Genomic DNA, 17420 nt, shown 5'->3' on the forward strand with positions numbered 1-17420 from the left:
AATGATCCGAAATGTCTTCAATCTGCTGAACGATTTTAACATCATCCACATTTTTACCATAAGAAAGTATTAAATCTAAAGTATGATTACGAAGGTGAGTGGGTCCTGACACATGTTGAGTCACGCCCATGGAGTTAAGAGTGTCTTTGAAAGCCAGTCCCAAGGCATCTGTATCATTGTCTACATGGATATTAAAGTCACCGACGACAAGGACTCTATCTGCGTCCAGTACTAGTTCTGATAAGAACCCACCAAAATCTTTAATAAAATCTGTGTGGTGCCATATACAATAGCTAGAATAAATTTTAAAACTGTTTTGTCCTTAGTATTAGGTGTCGATACGTGAATTACCATGACTTCAAAAGAATTGTATTTAAAATTAGACTTCTGAGAGGTGATAAGAGAATTATTGTAAAGTGCAGCAACACCTCCCCCTCTACCTTTTATACGAGGCTCGTGTTTATAGTTATAATCTTGGGGAACAGATTCATTTAGAGTAATATAATCATCTGGCTTTAGCCATGTTTTTGTCAAACAAAGCATGTCTATTTTATGATCGGTTATCAAATCGTTTACAAAAAGTGCTTTATTTGAGAGAGATCTAATATTAAGCAATCCGAGTCGTAACAGTTGATTATCTGTATTTTGTTCATGTTTCATTTGTTTAACGTTTATTAAATTACTTTCAAGAGGTTTACGCAATATCTTATGTTTGCTAATCCGGGGGACAGACACAGTCTCTATTTTATGTTGTTTGTAAGAAGGGATTTTTACATGTTGTATATTTTGTGTATTCGGTGACGCGAGACGGCAAGCAGACAGTTGGTTAAGCCATTCTGTCTCCTTCCTGACCTGGGCCCTAGGTAGTCAGACGTTAGCGTTATTAAGACTGTGTGCCAAATTTCTAGAGAGGAGGGAAACCCCATCCCAGGAGGGATGGAGACCATCTCGTTTCAACAGGTCAGGTCTGCCCTCAAAACTCTTCCAGTTATTTATAAAATCTATGTTATTCTGCAGGCACCACTCAGACAACCAGCCAATTAGTAATGATAATCTGCTATAAATCTCATCACCACGGTAAGCAGTGAGGGGGCCAGAGAATATTTCAGTGTCTGACATCGTTTTTGCAAGGTCACACACCTCTTTAATATTATCTTTAGCGATCTCCGATTGACGGAGTCTAACATCATTTGTGCCGACATGAATAACAATCTTACTGTATTTACGATTAGTCTTAGCCATAAATGTAACTGATAGTCTGCTGACTTGCAGTTTTTCTTAGCTGAAACCAGAAATATGTAGCTGGCTCAGTACTAGTTTGGTAGCCTGCAAACATTCTTCGTTTGTTGTTGCTGCAAACAGTAAATCATCAACATACATTATTAACAAGCAGTTTTGGGGAAGAACACAATTTTGCAATTGTTCCTTCAGCACTTGGTTAAATATTCCTGTTGACAAAATAAACCCTTGGGGGAGTCTGTTGTATGAGTACTGGCGACCTCTGTAGGTGAAGGCCACACATGACTTACAGTCCTCAGACAGTGGTATACAGAAAAATGCATTTGCCAGGTCAATGCAGGTGAACCACTGGTGAGCTGGGGTCAAATTTGAGAGGGTAATATATGGATTAGGAACCGTTAACGTGGGCGTCACTGCCATACTGCTTATTCGTCTGAGGTCATGAACAAGTCTATAGTTGTTGGTGCCTGGTTTTGTACTGGGAAAATAGGAGTATTCCATGGAGACTTATAAGGGGTGATTACCCCCCTCTCTAGGAGTCCCTGGACAGTTGATGCAATACCCTCATCTGCCTCAGGTTTGTTACGATATTGTGGTACCCAGACTGATTCACAAGATGACTAGAGAATGTTATAGGTTTGATACTACATAGACCAACATCTGTTTGTCCCTGGGACCATAAATCAGATGGTTGTACTGCAATCAGCTGCTCAGCTCCTGGGCCATCTGTTTGCTCTCTTCCATGGCTCCTAGAGATTTATGCTATTAAACAGCTCATGGTACATGACGTTGTTATTTCTGTCATAGGACAGTGTGCAATTTAGGGGGTCAATGGGCGGTAAGAAAATATCTATGTCTGTTATCCATGGCCGTGGGTTGTTATACAATGACACTACACTCGTTGGGGATGGGGAAATATCTAATTCTACCCAGTAAATGTCAGCAGCCTCTTTTAGTGGGACATTTTGTGTGTAACCCATTTCTACAGCCAGCGAACAATTAACTTGTGTGCCATCTGGAAAACTTGCAATTACCCCCTCTGGTGAACATAAAATGCTGGCTCCTAGCTTGATAAGTAGATCTTTACCTAATAAGGGAAGAGGAGCATTAGAGGAGTACAAGAATGAGTGCGGTAAGCTATGATTTGCAACATGCACTGTTAATTTCTTTGTCATTGGCCATTTCTCCAACCCACCAGAGAACCCCATTACTCCCACTGTTTTATCACTCAGATCCTTTTGTGTTATAGTGCCTCTTGTTACAGTGGAGTATGTTGCTCCAGTATCCACCAGAGCTTTTAGTGGTCTGTTGTTAACCACTATATCCATGAGGTGCCTAGCCATTCCCCTCATGGTGGTTCTCTGTGGGCCCCTTCAACATTCCCCCGCGTCACCCCCGGCCCCCATGTTGGGTGCATGGGCGCCTGTAGGTTGGGTGGCGAAGAGAGTTGTTGCCCCGGGTATTGTGGGGTTTGTGGCCCCCTGCCACGACCACCAGGTCCATCTCTGCGAGGATCCCATCCCCCTGCAGGTGGCCCTGTAGCTTGGACTTCCCCTAGCTGTGTGGGGCAGTATCTTATCCAATGATCAGTAGCACCACACGCAGGACAAGTACCCCTCCCACGCCCTCTACTCATGTTTCCTTTCCCCCCACTTCCTCTATACCCTCCCCATTGTCCTCTAGGGGGTCTGTACCACTGGAGTGGAGCTTCTTATACATTTTGTACGTTACCAAAGTCGGGGGAAATCAACGGGGCTGGTTTTTGGGTCATTTGTTTATGCTTCTTTTGCCTGTTGGCTCTAGCTAAGTCTAGTTGCAGTTTTAACAGCTGGTTTTAGTTTTTTCTAACTCTTCTTCTTCCTTATTTGTTTTATCGACTGCCCTGTCTATTTGATGTACTAATTGTCTTTCCCAAACCTCATTGCTAGCTACTTGTATGTCTGGGTTATTTTCCATAGCCTGTTTTACACCATTGGGGGCCCCTGACATCACTGCTGTCCAAAAAATGTCACGTGTTATAGGGTTACTCAAACTGTTCTCCTCAACCATCTGTTCCCACTCTGCCGCACACCTGAAATAGTAACCTGATCCTGTCTCTCTTGGTTTGATGCGAAACTTAATATTTTGGTATGTTGTTGGTGGTGTGGGAATCTGCCTTCTCAGTGCCCAACCAATATTAGTACTGACTGCTGTGAACATCATATCATTAGAGGCACCCTCTATTTTTGCATTTGTCTCAAAGTCAAGCATTTGTGATGCTGTAAAAATCTGGCCCAAAAGAAATCTCAAATCTCCCAATGCCAATGTAGTTCCATGGCATAAGGCCATTAATTTAGTCAGCCATCTTCCTCCTCCTGAGGTGATTGGAGGCAGTTTTGCTAACACCGCAGTCATGTCGCTATGACTCCAGGGCTGGTATTTGGCCTGTCCCTGTCCTCCCTGCACTAATGGCATTTGTATTCCGGCGCGCAATTGGTGGCTGGCGCCAAAATCATCCCTGCATTCCTCATCGTCATTATGTCTAACTGAGCCTACATGGCCTGGGTGTGAAATGTCCCAGATCCTGGATTCGACTGGAATTTACATACTTCCAGCAAGTCTACCTAACCCCTCTCTTTCCGCTGCTCTGGTTCTTTTTGCAATAGGGGTAGCAGACATTGTTCCTTTAATAGTCACATCCATATGTGTTGTCTCATCGCCTTCATCACTAGGTAAACTCTGTCGGCTATGGAATAAAAAACAGGGGTGTGTGGTGATGTTTTAGCTCTCCACACTCCTGCTCCCCCTCCCCATGTGGCATGTGTTCTCCCTGTTCTTCTCCCTCGGGGGCTAACTGCTGTGGTGTTTTACTGACTAATCTTGCGAGTTGGTGTAATGTCTGTCTCAATTCATTTATTACAGCCATTGTGTCAGGCAATTCTACATCTACGTTTCCTTCGTTCACTTTTACCATAACTTGCTGCAGGTTTGCCTCATACGGTGGGGGTTTTGTCAATAATTGCAAGTCCGGATATATTTTTGGGGGTGGGGAATATGCTGCCTGATCAGAGGTGTCACTCTGTGCACTTCCTGACTTCTTTGTCATTTCTTTATCTGCCTTCACTCTCTTCGCACGGTCCCCTGAACTCTTGGTTTTAGCGGGACTGAGGGCCGTTGCAGTGAGTGCAATTCGCATCCACAACCTGAGAAGTGTTCTATACTCTTCTTCTTGGTTTGAAACTTTACCCCTATTAATCCACTTTACTTTGCCTTTCTCCTCTACATGCCTCTTTAGTCTTACATGAGCTCTTCTTTCTATATCCCTAATTTTTGGTGCCAGTGGCACTGACATTTTGTCGGGCGTATCCCATCCATTCTCTATACATATCTGACATTTATTCTCCCATATTTTCTTCTCCTTTTTATGATACTTAGGCTCCGCCTGAGCTAGTGACATATCCACTACACTTTGCCACTGGTCTAAAACCAGCATACCTCCATATTTTTCACATTCCCTTTCATATTCTGCCATTCTTTCTCTATTTTATACACACACAATTTAATACATAGAAAAATAAAAATCTACCAAAGAAATCACAGGAAATACTCTTTTACAATTATACAAATTTATGGTTTCTCAGAACCAAGGGACTCCAACCCAAATTTATGGTTATTCAAAACCAAGGGACTCCAACCCAAATTTATCTGATCAATAAACCTCAATCATGCGTTTTTCATGAGACGTTCATCAAATCCAACACATTTAATTTTGTTTTTTCAATAGCAGAATTCGAATAAACAGGTCTCTGCTTTCCTTTTATTTGTTAGGGCGCCCAATGTGTTGAATCTAATTCCGTCTCATTTACCCATGACTTTTCATCGTCTTTTTTCTCCAAACATCGGGGTCACCAAATTGTTGGACTTTTAGGCGTCCTGCATATTCAAAAATTGAAGGGAGACGATTTGCAATAAAATTAGGTTTATTAACCAGATCACAAAAAATACAGCATGCTGGGTTGTTAGAGAACACTCCTCTGTCCTCTCAAAAAACCAACAACAACCCCCAAAGTTACATAGTCACACAATATATATTGGTATCTCACGACGATCTCTCTTCCACAAATCATCAACTTCTGCTTTGTCCTCTTTCCACCAATCAACTTCTGCTGTGTCCTTTTGCTTCCTGCAAAACATTCCTGAAAAACAACATTCCACATACCTCCCCCACCCTTCTACACAACCACAGCCGAGCTGCCCCCTCTCCCCCACACACTCACACCTCCTGTTGCAAGCACACCAATATCGCACACAGCTTTTCACTGTTTTCACAGTGCAGACCATATGATAAATGAATGTATGAAACAAAAATTTATCTTCAGACCATAAGAAATACGAAATAAAATATGTAATAACAACAGTAATATCCCTCGGTAGCTATAGCTGGTTGCTAATTAGATCACCCAAATCCATCTTGTGCAGGTAGCTGCATTTTTTTCAGTGTTAAAAACAAGAATCAGAATTGAGATATTGATGAATAATTAACACCTGTTTTTAACAAAAGCTTCCATTTATAATACATGTCATAGGCCAGTTCTGCTTTAAAAATGTAAAACAAACACAGACATTCAGGAGGATAATTCAGTTTATTTATGTGAATATCATCAATATCATCATGTATAAATGAGATAAATGACTTAATAATTGGCAGTAATAACCTGAACTGAATCTGTTATACAACTGATTAGCAGATTATATATACAAATTCACTTTTTTGATTTCAGATCTGCTTCCTCCAAAATTTTGCCTTCCAGCCACGTTTGAATGCAATTTGGGAGAAAGGACATACGCAGATCAATCAATTGCACAGCTAAAAATATTAAGGTTACATAAAATAATAAAGTTGTCGAATAGAAACATCTATAATAACCAATTATTTTGCTTGCGGCATAGCTGTCACAGAATTAACTTCACAGAAGGCATTGAAGAATAATCCAAAACAGAGTTGTTATTAACAATTACAAAAACAAGATTACATCCACAAAGCAACTGTTTCCTTCCAGGCTACGGTTGGCCAGTGTGCTTGTTCCGCAAATGCACACTACCAGTTCTTTTACAAACAAGCTGTCCATTTAATTAGCCTGAATCTTATTTTTTCGATTTTTCACTGTGTATTGCTACACCTTGACCAATATCAACCTGTATGGAAGAGCATTCAACAGTAGTCAAGAAATGTAAAATAATTGTAGTCTTTTATTCTTAATGTATAACCAGTAACTCAAAGAAGGTAATATCTTCTGTCCTGATCTTATAGGGACACACTGTTCTGTAGAATTTACTTACAACATCAATCAAATACACATGTACAAGCTCATGTGCTTCAGGATTATGTGAAAAGAATTGCAGGCCACATGTTGGAAATAAAATTTGTAGAGCAGTGGGTCCCGAGGAGTAGGGTTAAAGAGCTAGTCAGCAGTTTTTTATTTTAGTGTAATATTTTTGGTTGCCATTATGTATAGAATTTATAATATATTATTTATAAATTATATATATTATTTATAAATACAGTTTAATGTAACACTCAAGCTAAAAATATGTTAAATATTTAAAAAGTGACGTGGAATGTTATACTGTTACCAAAAAACATTATTAATAATAAGTGAGGGCAAATGTGTCAATTTTATTATAAATTACAAAAATCTGTAGTCCACCAAAATCTGTTTGTGATATCTCCTTCCTGTACTCATCTAGGTCTTCTTTACTTGAAGTATTATAGAGTATTCTCATTACAGAGAACCTTAAAAAATATAAACATGTTAATTAAGCATACACACAAGCACATTAAAATGTAACGGTTTGTTTATCTATAAATCTGTATGTCTGTCTGTGTGTGTGTGTGTTTCTGTATATCTATATATCCCTCGTTCATATATATAATTCGATCTATATTTAATATAAATCATACCTTCAGAGAAAATATTCCACATGATACAGAATATTTTTGCACAGGGTGAGGAAGCGTTTCACATTTTCCCACTGCACAACCTCTGCCCTTCATGAATTTACTAATTAAAAAATACTAAAGTAAATATTCAACATTTTCTAAATCACTTTGACACTATATGAAATTGTCCCACAGCCAAGTTTGGCTATACACATACATACATATATACATATACATACATACATACATACATATACATATGTATATATGTATATATATATATATATATATATATATATATATATATACACATATAGACATATTCTTATTTAAACTATAACATTATGGGCTGCAAGAACAATAAAAAACAAGATATCTATATGTATATTATTACTACTGTTTTACCATAATACACATATAGATATCTTGTTTTTTATTGTTCTTGCAGCCCATAATGTTATAGTTTAAATAGGAATGATAAAAAAACAGAAGCAATAGGATTATAGGCTGCACCTCTCATGTTGTTTGACACCCAATAACAATGACCTCTGTATTGTTGCATTCATTTTCTCCAATAATCCATTGGTTTGGGGATAGTAAGGGGCACACAAACTCCTTTTAATTCCCAAAATTTCACACACATCCCTGTTTAGCTGACATGACAACAATTACGGATTATATTATATTATACGCTTTTGTGCATCATATACCATGAAAAAAACTAAAAATTTATATAAAAAAAAGAAATGTGTACATACAGCATTTACAAATTCTTTTCCTTGATCGGTTAAAATTATTTTTGGGGCCTCGTACTGATGGAAGAACTTGACTGTGCACTTCACCTCACTGGGTGACTTTGATTTAAGAGGGTATGCCTGGGGCCACTTTGTGAAATAGTCTATCATTACACATATGTACTGATGTCCACGGATGTTCAGCTTCCCTATAAGGTCGATGCCTACTAGCTCAAGAGGGCTGTTGACCTAAAGTTGTATAATAGAAAGTATACAATTTATTTAAACAAAAAGAAATATTGGCCAAAATGTTTAATAATTGGAAATGTACAGACAAACTACATTGAACTGAATCATAAAATGTTTAAAAACTGAAGCAAAATCTTTAAATCTTTACCAGTATCGCGTTGTATTCCACAGTCATCTTTATGTTGCATCCTTTTGACTGGCATACTAGACAACTGGAAACCTTCAGTATAACACACATTATCCTGTTATTACAGTTTTGTAAGTCAAAGTCCACAAAAGTTCACACAAAAATGTTGCCCATGAAGACATACTTTGTCTTCATCATTTAATAGTATTTTGATTACACTTTATATTAGAGTAAACAAATTCATCAATAACTACTTATTAACGTGCATATTGGTGTCATATTAGTTTGTATAAAGCACTTTTCTTGAATACCTTATTTAACGTCCCTTAATTCTACTCAATATCTTAACCTAATAACTATCTTATAAGCAGTAATAGAAGTTTACTGAAGCAAAAGTCGTAGTTAGTGAAAATTTTCCCTATTTTAAGTGTAACTAGTATTTTGTCCCACCTTCTATTTAAGTGAATGGAATGCAGTTTTTTGACATCCAAACGTATTGGTGTCTATAGTCCACCAAATAAATACCATCTGATCTGAATTCACACATTGGTAAACTACATTTGAGGGGAAAAGTAAAAAAACTTTAAATTATTTATTTTATTCCGGTTTATTCTGTTAATTAGCATATGTGCAATGTATAATGAACAATGTTTACCATAATGTTGTCACGGTGCACAAAGGGACTCAGATGCAGGTAAGTTACAAACAGTTTATTAGTCAGGCTTACTAAATGAACAAAGGATAGGCAGGGAACTCCTGGCCAAGATGAACAAAATACTGCTGGCAGAGAAAACCAGAATCCACAAAAATCCAGGAAACGTAAACGGGAACCAAAAGAACGGAATGGGGAAAAAGAAATCCAAAACGGCTCAAGGGTTACCACGCTCCTACGGAAAAATATGAAAAGGTAAAATCCAAAGCACAGCTAGAACAAACAACGTCACAAAAGATTACATCTCCACAATGAGAGCTGGCACAGCCAAGCTCAAATAGGGAAAGAAGCGATCAGGAACAGGTGGTGGTAATTAGAGAAAACAAGGAGACAAACAAGGTACCAGACGATCGAAATCTTTAAAGCAGAAAATACAGCAGAGAAAATAAAACATCAACCAAAATACAAAAAACAACAGGCAAAGCCTGACAGAATCCCCCCCTCAAAGATGCCTCACGGCATCCAAGAGCTACCCACGAGAGAGGGGGAACTGATCAATAAGAGAGCGGTCCAAAATATCACGAGCGGGGATCCAGCATCTCTCCTCCGGACCTAAGCCCTCCCAGTCTACCAGGTATTGGTGACCTCTACCCTGCCGTCTCACATCGAGAAGTCGACGTACCGTGTAGGTCGGCGACCCCTCTCGAGGGTTGAAGGGGGGAACGAATGACGGGTTTCATCTTGGCCACATGAAACGTAGGGTGAACACGTTTAAGAAAGGGGGGTAGTTTGAGGCGAACGGTCACAGGATTAATGATCGTAGTGATCGGGAAGGGACCGATAAACTTAGGGCCCAGCTTTCGTGCAGGGACATGAAGGGGAAGGTCAGACGTGGACAACCAAACCCTTTGACCACACACGTAAGGGGGAGCCTTGGAGCGATGCCGATTAGCTGACGTCTGATAGCGTCTACTTGCCAGAATGAGAGCCTGTCTAGCAACCCTCCAAGTGCGAATACACCGGCTAACGAAGCCCTGAGCAGAGGGAACAGAGGATCCGCCTCTTGGGAAGGAAACAACGGGGGCTGGTAACCTAGGCAGCACTGGAAGGGAGACAAACCCGTAGACGACACCGGAAGTGAGTTGTGAGCATATTCAACCATAGACAACCCAGAACTCCAAGACAATGGCTCAGATGAAGCAACGCAAAACCCTCTCGAGATCGTGATTAGCCCGCTAGGCCTGACCATTAGACTGTGGATGGTAACCGGAAGACAAACTGGCAGTGGCCCCCAGAAGCCGACAAAACTCAGCCCAAAACTTGGAAACAAACTGGGGACCTCTGTCAGAGACCACGTCCAAGGGGAGGCCATGGACATGGAAAACGTTGTCAAGGACAATCTCAGCGGTCTCCATAGCAGACGGAAGCTTAGGGAGGGGAATAAAATGAGCCGCCTTCGAGAACCTGTCCACCACAGTGAGGACCACGAATTGCCACAGGACGGAGGAAGTCCTGTGACGAAGTCCATGGCGATGTGGGACCAGGCTCTCGAAGGGGTGGGTAACGAACAAGAAGTCCCGCCGGAGGACGGTTGGAAGACTTGTTAGTCGCACAGACTGGGCATGCTGAGACGAACTTGTGAGCGTCCTGCGCCATGGAAGGCCACCAAAACAGCTGCTTAATGAGAGCCAAAGTGCGAGAAACCCCTGGGTGACAAGCTAGCTTGGAGGAATGTCCCCACTGGGGGAAGTTGGAACGAACAGCAGGTTCACCGGAACCTCGGCCGGAGGAGTAACGCCATCCAAGGCCTCGCGAACCAACGATTCCACCCTCCAAGTGACCGCCCCTACCACACGAGAGGGAGGAACAACGGACACCGAGGGGGTGGAAGTAGTCCCGACCTCGAACTGACGCGAAAGGGCATCCGGCTTACCATTCTTACTCCCCGGCCGATAGGCGATGACAAACTTAAAACGCCCAAAAAAAGAGAGCCCAGCGAGCCTGCCGAGAGTTCAATCACTTCACGGAATGGATATTCAAGATTTTTATGATCGCTCCATACCAAGAAAGGAACCTTAGCCCCCACCAACCAGTGGCGCCACTCCTCCAATGCAAGCTTCACGGCTTACAACTCCTTATTACCGATGTATCCTGTCGTCCGGGGAGGAACGTTGGGACAAGATCGCTCCTACCCCAGCCTCGGAAGCATCGACCTCCACTATAAACTGACGAGACGGATCAGGATTGACCAGAACAGGAGCAGAAGTAAAAATGCTCTTAAGTTTATCAAAAGCCGTCTGCGCCCGCTCCGACCAAACGAACCGCCTCAAAGTGGAGGTGTGCTCTGACAAGGGAAGAGCGACCTGGCCAAAACCTCGGATGAACCGTCGGTAAAAATTGGCAAACCCCAGGAAACGCTGGATAGCCTTGCAATTTACTGGGGTAGGCCAATCAGCAACTGCCTTTACCTTAGCGGGGTCCATCCGAATACCATCAGGCGACAGGATAAAACCCAGAATCGGAACCGACCGTGCGTGAAACTCACACTTTTCCACCTTAGCGAACAGGTGATTCTCAAGTAACCGGCTTAAGACCCGTCGAACGTGCTGAACATGGTCCTGCTCGTTCTGTGAGAAGATCAAAATGTCATCAAGATAGACAAAAACGAAACGGTCGACCATGTCCCTCAGCACATCATTGACGAGTCAATGACGAAAACCACCGGAGCATTCGACAGGCCAAAAGGCATCACACGATACTCAAAATGGCCTGTAGGAGTGTTAAAGGCAGTCTTCCACTCATCCCCATCCCTTATCCTGACCAGGCGATAAGCATTGCGCAAGTCTCACTTCGTAAAGATGGTAGCACCCTGCAAGAGACCGAAAGCGGACGACATCAATGACAAGGGATGGCTATTCTTGACCGTGATGTCGTTCAACCCCCGGTAATCAATGCAGGGGCGAAGGGAACCATCCTTCTCCACCAAGAAAAACCCCGCCCCAGCCGGAGAGGGACGGATAATGCCAGATAACAGAGAATCGGCCACATACCTTTCCATGGCCTCCCTCTCAGGACCAGAAAGAGGGTAAAGGCGACCCTTAGGTGGAGAAGTGCCAGGTAAAAGGTCAATCGCACAGTCGTACGGCCGGTGCGGAGGTAGAGATGTCGCTTGAGACTTACTAAAAACCGCTCTCAGATCATGATAGACCCTAGGTACCCCCGAAAGGTCTACAGGTTCCTCCTGAAACAGAGGGGAAGAAATCAAGGGAGAGAGAGCAGTATTTAAACAATTAGAGGCACAAAAAACACACTCCACCCCTGAATAACATTTCTTTTCCAGTCAATATGAGGGTTATGTTTAGAAAGCCAGGCGTGACCCAACAGGATAGGAGCGGAGGGAGAATGAAGAGCCATTCAGAGATGGAGAGCCGGGCGCGGCTGATTTGCATGGGCTCTTCTAGGTGCGGAGCAACAGATGACGGTTGGACTGCATCACGGGAAGGCCCAGAAGAATCCCCGTCAAACGAACTCCTCACGTGTCGCTGAGAACGGAGTCCCAGACGAAAATGAACCTGGAGGGCCAGCTGTATCAGCCCGTCAAGCGTCGGGGGAAGCTCCAGCGAATAGATCTCGTCCAGCACCCGATCCGCTAATCCATGCAGAAAACAATCCCAGAGAGCCTTGTCGTTCCAACCGCAAGACGAAGTCAAAGTGCAAAACTCGATCGAGTACTCAGAAACAGTCCTGTGATCTTGTTGTAGGAGGGACAACGACCGAGCTGCCTCGCAGTGAAGTGCGGACCGGTCAAACACCTTCCGTAGCTCCTGGGAGAACAACTCAAAAGAAGCACAGCAGGCATGATTACTATCCCAGAGCGCCGGACCCCATTCCCTGGCGACACCCTTAAGCTGCATGACCACAAAAGCCACTTTCGACTGCTCGGTGGAAAAGCAGGAGGGCATAAGAGAAAATGTCAGAGAGCATTGAGAAAGGAACGATCCACAGGAAGTGGGCTCCCCGGCGTAGGGAACTGGAGGATTGAGGTGAGGCTCCGGCCGGCGGGAAGAGACTGCGTCCGTCTCGATCGGTGCTGTACTAGCAGAAGCTGCCGCTGAAACAGCAAGGGTCTGGTCCAGGTGCTGGGCAATTGCAGTGAGTTGTTGGGAGAGAGTAGAGACGCCAAGATGAATCTCAGCTACCTCCTGCTGCCGACGTCCTAATAGCACTCCCTGGCTAGCGACGGCTTGGTGAATGTCGACTTCTCCTGCTGAATCCATCCTTTGGTGGCGATGTACTGTCACGGTGCACAAAGGGACTCAGATGCAGGTAAGTTACAGACACAGTTTATTAGTCAGGCTTACTAAACGAACATAGGATAGGCAGGGAACTCCTGGCCAAGATAAACAAAATACTGCTGGCAGAGAAAACCAGAATCCACAAAAATCCGGGAAAGGTAAACCGAATGGGGAAAAATTATTCCAAAACGGCTCACGGGTTACCACGTTCCTATGGAAAAATATGAAAAGGTAAAATCCAAAGCACAGCTAGAACAAACAACGTCACAAAAGATTACATCGCCACAATGAGAGCTGGCACAGCCAAGCTCAAATAGGGAAAGAAGCGATCAGGAACAGGTGGTGGTAATTAGAGAAAACAAGGAGACAAACAAGGTACCAGACGATCGAAATCTGTAAGACAGAAAATACAGCAGAGAAAATAAAACATCAACCAAAATTCAAAAAACAACAGGCAAATGTCAGAAATGTCAGAAATAAGTACCTACCCAACCATCTATGTCTAAAGTCATTCCAGGCCAGTATTATATCTTGTACATGGCATTCCTGGTTTTAATTTGGACACAGTGAGATCCAAATGAACCACAGAGGAATTCTTGGAACACCTGGTCAGCAGCCTCAGAACCACAAAGGACTTTCAGTCTAAATTCGTTAGCTGTACCTTTATTTTTTATATAGTACAGCTCTCCATCTGTTTAAAAGTGCAAAATTTATGTTTACTATTCACAAGCTCTTTGTGCAAATTATAGAAAATTAAACTTGAAATCGAACTTAGCTTAAGTATACCTAATAAAATAAACGTTGCAGTATATAGTTCCGATGTAACCCTGCTAAAAGAACGAAAGAAACATTTAAAGAAAAAGTGATGGTTTCAATGGTTTTAAAGGGATTTGTATTGGTTTTAATGGAAACTATAATGGTGTCCATTGTTAAGTGATGTTGAGAGTCAATGTATGTTAAACATCAGATGAAGAAGCCTGCTGAATATGTACGCACGAGGTTAGCGTGTAGCTGTAAAAGACTAGATCTAATTTTCATTTGTTTCTTCGGTTCAATGTGCATATTCTTTTATAAAGAGCAATAGTAATCGTCGAGGTAGATTATCTATCCTGTTGCTGAGGAAAACAACCTGTCAATGCTTTTGGTTACTGGTTTTTCTTTTACACAAACTCTGATGAGTTATGCTTATGCATTACTTTAACTTTGATTAATTGATATTCCTTTTTCTTTATATGTGTCCTAAAGCCAATCAGATTTATATATTATGTTTTAGAATGTATTTTTGTATGTTTATAAGGTAAAATTGATACGGAGTCAAATCTATCCGTGTATAACGCTAGTTAACTGTTTAGTTAAATTATTTTATTTTCTACAAGTTCTACAACTTTTATTTTCTTATAAAATGCAGCCAATGGAAAAAATAAATGTTGTACAACTAACGAAATATTCAAATGAGACAGATATATATTGCATATTGAATACTTATATGCGTTTAAGCTGTTTATTTGCACTTATATTGTCACGTGTTGAATTAACACTGGTAATAACGGACATTTTGTGCAGTTAATAGAAAATGTCGGTGTAAAAATTATTTATATTGAAAAAATGTTTATTGTGACTGCATTGTTTTATGCAGATTGTTTTTTTTGAGGGGCTGATTCAAATTGAGTGATCTACCATTTGAACGGCGAGCCAGACCCTGATCTGCCACTCAAAAAATCATTGTGGTCCATCACGGATGCAGACAAGAGAGCTAAGCACATACATACTACCCGGGTAGCCACACAAAAGGCCTTTACACACAAAGACATTGAAGCTCTTTACACACACATGACCATTGGAGCTTAACACATGGACTTTTGAGTTTTATTCATATAGACATTTGAGCACTTTACAAAGGATCCAGGACAAATTTTTTTTGTTTCATTTTATTTCATTTTTGGTATTCACATTCAACTTCGGGTTTGATATGAATCATTTTGTTGTTGGTTCATAGTGTTGAGTGGAAACCAGACAAAGAGTCAACTGTGAGAATATTGTTTAAATATTGAATGTGAATTATTGCAAATAAAATTGACGGCTGATAATTACTTTAAATTGATTTGGTCCCCCCTTTTACTCTTAAATCCTCCCAGAGCCGAACCTAGGCTGAACTTAACCTCTGTAGAGTAACATACATAGAATACTGCATTTGTCGTCCCCATTACACGTGCATAAGTGTCCTTATTGTCAAGATGTGAGCAGGGAGTGCAGCGCCATGGACACTGCATCATCTGTGCTCCTATTGCTATGGTAGGCAAATTGGTATGGGTCCAGTGTGGATTGTAGAGAGTGTTTTAGGTGTGACAGGACCAACCGCTCAAAGCACATCATAACAATGGGTGTGAGTGCTACAGGGCGGTAGTCGTTCAGGCATGTCGGGCTGAAATGTTTCGGAATGGGCACAATGGAGGTGGATTTAAAACATGCTGGAACCACTGCTTGGGCGAGGGACAGTTTGAAGATATCCGCGAAGACCCCAGCGAGCCGCTCCTTACATGCCCTGAGTACGCGAACAGGGATGCCATCTGGGCCAGCAGCCTTGCGTGCGTTTATCCGGCTTAGTGCAGTGTAAACATCTGTGGAGTTTAGTGTGATGACTGGGTGGTCAGTAGAAGGTGTGAGCCTGGTGGCGGCTTCCTTATTGTCTCTCTCGAAGCGTACATAAAAGTCATTATGCTCGCTCAGGAAGGCGGCATCTGTGGCTATGGGATCACAGCAAGCCAACAGCCCTCCGGCAAAATTGCGCTGGCATGACTTTGTGACTACATCTGCAGGGAGAAGATTGGCAGCTTTTGCTGAGGTCTCACGGAATTCCTGACGCATGTGCTCGATGAAATCCCTGCTCAAAATTCATATGTCAACTCCAATGCACGAGCAAACTGTTTATTTTATTTTATCAACAGAGGGCGGGGCCATACGAGCTCACAAGGTAAAGGTGAATAACAAAGGGGAAACTCATCGCCCGAACAGGGACTTTAACCCTGGACCCTCAGATTAAAAGACTGATGCTCTACCGACTGAGCTATCCGGGCTCGCTGCGACTTCACGCAGACAGTCAATAGCTTACAGGGTTCTGTAGGCTTAGGGTTCAGGTCACCTTTCTGATGCAGGTGTATTCAGTCCTATCTCTGGAGACGATGCCATCTGTAGATTGCAGTTCCTTAAAGGTCCCTGCCAAGAAAACATTTGTAAAAACATATAAAAGGCTATAAAGTGTTTTACATTGAATGTATACTACATTGTTATATGCCTAGTTTTATCAACAAACCACTGAGCACATCTGTACCGGTCAATTTGGCTCAGATGGTCTGCACCTTCACTGACCTTTCCGGTCAATTTGTATTATATCAGGAACATGTGCCATCTGTAGTAGAGTCGCTCACGAATAAATTTTGGGAGTCTCTAAACGCTTGATTGTCTTCTCTCTGTCTCCCTAAAGCAGTCGTAGTCGGCAGGGTTTGAACCTACGCGGGGAGACCCCAATGGATTTCAAGTCAATCGCCTTAACCACGCGGCCATGACTACAACAGATTCCAGGCACTCTGTGTTTCGGTCGTGCTGCAAAGAGGACGATGTCAAAAAGGGAAAGGCAGGACTTCAATAAGACGTGGTCCCCTAACTTGACCCGTATTCGAACCGGGGGTGCTGCAGCCACAACATAGAGTACTAACCAGTATACGATCACGGCTAGCCAGCAGCCCTCCGGCAAAGTTGCCCTGGCAGGACTTTGTGACTACATCTGCAGGGAGGGTATTGGCAGCTTTTGCAGAGGTCTCACGGAATTCCTGACGCATGTACTCGATGAAATCGTTGCTCAAAGCACATATGTCGACTCAAAATGCGGGCGTCGGCTACCCCTACCTTTCATATGCTAAGCGAGCGCTCTACCATTTGGGCTAATTCCCCAGCAATATATGCAAAAGACGTGCGTTGCTTTGACTCAATGAAACGGGGCACACAGGTGGGGGAAATACCTTTCCACCCGACTGCAAATTACAATTGCTGCACACCCCTCGGCTTGTTGGTTTAGGGGTATCATTCTCGCTTCGGGTGCGAGAGGTCAAAAGCGCTTTTGGGATGATTGTGACTGACAAGTAACAAAAGGGGAAAAAAAATTAAGAAGAGATGATAATCATGGAAGAGTTCACCTTTGACATGGAGG

General features: G+C 42.4%; 2 non-coding genes across 2 annotated transcripts; both read right to left on the bottom strand.

The window, feature by feature from the left end:
* Positions 1-16217: 16217 nt before the first annotated feature.
* trnak-uuu (transfer RNA lysine (anticodon UUU)) lies at positions 16218-16290 on the bottom strand. Its single transcript has one exon. It is a non-coding gene; the product is annotated as a tRNA-Lys (tRNA).
* Positions 16291-16701: 411 nt separating this feature from the next.
* Positions 16702-16783, bottom strand: trnas-uga (transfer RNA serine (anticodon UGA)). The gene has a single exon. It is a non-coding gene; the product is annotated as a tRNA-Ser (tRNA).
* Between the last annotated feature and the right edge of the window lie 637 nt (positions 16784-17420).

This window comes from Triplophysa dalaica, unplaced genomic scaffold (assembly GCF_015846415.1).
Source record: "Triplophysa dalaica isolate WHDGS20190420 unplaced genomic scaffold, ASM1584641v1 Contig7, whole genome shotgun sequence".
Classification (NCBI taxonomy): domain Eukaryota; kingdom Metazoa; phylum Chordata; class Actinopteri; order Cypriniformes; family Nemacheilidae; genus Triplophysa; species Triplophysa dalaica.